This window comes from Empidonax traillii, unplaced genomic scaffold (genome assembly GCF_003031625.1).
Source record: "Empidonax traillii isolate 1590-97213 ecotype Southwest subspecies unplaced genomic scaffold, ASM303162v1 scaffold478:size624743, whole genome shotgun sequence".
Taxonomy (NCBI): Eukaryota; Metazoa; Chordata; class Aves; order Passeriformes; family Tyrannidae; genus Empidonax; species Empidonax traillii.
In genome coordinates, this window is record NW_020955671.1 from 4,472 (window position 1) to 7,620 (window position 3,149).

Consider the following 3,149-nt stretch of genomic DNA (forward strand, 5'->3'; position numbering starts at 1 on the left):
TAGAACATTTTTAACAATATTTAGAACTGATTTCTCTTTTTTTTTTTTTTAACACCACTGTAATTTGATTAAATAAAGCCATTCCTTTTCTATTCCCATGTAAGTAGGAGGCAAGTTTATAGAGCAGGCCTGGCACAGTTTTTAATCTAACAGCACCAATTCACCAGCGAGTAGCGATATTAATTTTAGGCAATTTTATGAACTATTTTGAATTACACTAGTGAAAAAAAAATCTTTCAAGAAGATCTTATTATTTTACTCAGAAGATAAGAGCTAAATGTTTATATGTAAGTAGAAATTCTCTGCGAACTTTAAAGAATCCCTACATTTTTCTTTTGACTTGATAGTCTTTAGCAACAATGAAGAAAACTTTCTGAAGTTTATTCATTCAGTTTAAACTGAAAGCATAAGTTTTCAAAGGATAGCTGTCAATGGACTTGTTCCAGGTTGTCACTGCAGCAAATCACCTGTACACACACGAATTTAACTGCATTTGTGCAGCCCTTTCTGAATGCTGCGGGAGGTCAGGGCTGTTCCCTCAACTGACCTGCCGTTCAAGGAAAGCCTTTCACTAAACTTCACTTTTCCTCCTACAAGCTTACTTGTTTTGGTTATAAGAATCCCATTGCTGTGAAAGTTTTTAAATGCGTTATCTGCTTTTCCTTCAATTTTTCTCATTGTTTTTATGACAAAGGAGTCGCTGTTCTGAACTGCTTGCAATGCTGGCTCGCTGCTGAGCTGTTTGTTAGGGAACCGCTACAAAATGTTCTTTTCCTTATAAAACCAGAGAGATACTAATGCATTTATGGCAATGTCCATTTATGAAACATTATTTATATGAGCATTAGATTAGTGGTATTTTAATGTTATTTTGCAAGTCACATTTCTCGAGCACTAAAAATGTTAGAGAACAAACATCCAAAAAAAACCCCAAACGCTTGCCTGTTTTAAAAGCATTTATTCTGTAATGCATAGCAATTAAAAAGTCTATTAACTTAATTTACTGTACAGAACAGATACCTGCACAGAAAAGGACTTTTATCTAGACGGTCTACACATACCCCTTGATGACAACGTAAAATCTGTGTAATACAAAATACAGGATTTCTAACTAAGAAATGATTCATTTTTTAAAATGTTCCTTTCAATGAAAGCTCTTAAATAATAAAGTTTCATTTCCTCAGGTGCTTATCAGGTACTCTTAGGGCTTGCTTATCACTAAAACGTTTAGCCACCTATTTACCTGTTTTCCTGTAACTGCGGAAAACAGAGTGATGCTTTTGAACTGAGAGTTTGGATTCTCTTACGTTGCAGGAGCAGCAGGAGACCAGATCCACCTCTGTGACATTACAAATTCAAAGACACTTCTTGGTGGGAATATGAATCACCTAATTTGCTTGTGTCTAAAGGACGTACCAGCTTTTTTAAGCGAGAAGCTTGGGGAGGAAAAGAAGTCGCTAATTAGCAAATGCATTTGTATGCACATCGTTGTGCCTAATTTATATGGCAATGGCCATATAAATCTGAGGACAAAATTCACATGCCAGCTTTGGTCTTTTGAGGGCCTTTCCAAATCTCTTTGTGCAACCATTTTGTACAATTTTACAAAAATGTAGACAAAGCTTTTGAACCTTATAATTCTAGGTTCCGATACAGATAATTTCTTAGTTTTCTTTAAAAGTTTGATTCAGTTACTACATACCTTGGTAATGTATACTTGTATGAGACAGCCTAGAAATTCTCAGTTACAGCAGTATATTGTCAGATAGAGATCTGTCAAAACAAAGCCTTCTTTAAAAAATAACTTTGCAGGTGGTTTCAAACAGAACTATCTCCTTTAATAAGTGTTGATCTCCACTGGTAAACAAAAGTTCTCTGATTTTCATTACTGATGACATTTAATAGCTTCATGCTGAATATCCAGGACAGCAGAAGCCCTTGTTGCTGTCAGACTTAGTAAAAGCTGACAAAGTATTGTTTGCATTAGAGATTCTTTTATCAAATATATATAAAAAAATAATAATTCTATTTTAAGGTTTCTTTCATTGAAACTATGCATAGGAAGGGGAATAAGGTATTTCACCAGGCAGTGTAGCTGCACTGTTTATTCTCCAGTAAATATTATTGCAGGGTTATATGAAATTGCTTCGGACTGGGCTGCACCGTGGTGGGTCTGGCTGCTGCTGCCACTTGCCCTGGAGCTGGGGATGAGTGGCTGCAGGACCCTGTTCTAGTGAGAAGCTGTTATGGATTTTGGCAGGGGTGGTGTCCTACCACATCAGCCAGCTAAGCTGAGTTTATCTGATCCCAGGGCTCAATGGGAGGGGTAAGGGGGGAGCAGGACAGAGGTGCCCTTTTGGTTGATTAATTGCCCTGCAACCTCTGACAGACGGTTCTGCCAAACCCTCTGCTGGGCTGTGAAGCTGGTGCTGAGAGCTGGGGTCAGAACACCTCCCTGCAAAATAAATATTTGGAAGTCCAATCTCACTGTTGCTGCTCAGTCATTTAAGGGCAGACTGGACTAGGAGACAGTTTGCATTCTGCTTTGGTTGCAGAGACTATCCCATGGTGGTGTAGTCCTCTGCTTAGTACTCTGATTTGTCATTTGGTGGTAAGGCAGGATGGAAATCGAGTCTTCTACTAGAATTACTGGAAATAAAAATATTTATGAATTACTGAAGGAAGGGAGAAGTCTCCCTTTCAAAAGAGGTAGCATTTCTTCACTCAAATTCTGAAATATGGTTTAAATAAACCTAATATGTTTTACCCAGCAAGATTCTTGAACTGAATAACACAAATAGCAAAGTCTGAGGAAAGCAGCTGTGAAGGTGTGCTGTGTTGACAGACAATGCATTTTTAGCAATGTAATTTACTCCTGTTCAGCTTTACTGACCTTTTGAAAGATTAAAATCAAAATATTATTCTCTGTGGCCTGAGTGATTTCAGCTGTTTCAGCTACTGTATTCAGCCACACAAAGGCTTCATATAAAAGAAGCCCCAAGGGGATACAGGGTTGAAGAAATTTCTAATGGTTTGAGGTCTGATTGTTATAACCTTGACTTGTAATGGTATATGAGCTTGCAGAAGTAAGAGGGTTGTTTATTTTGTCCAGGTTCAAGTGGCATATTTTTATTACATTTTTGTGCAAA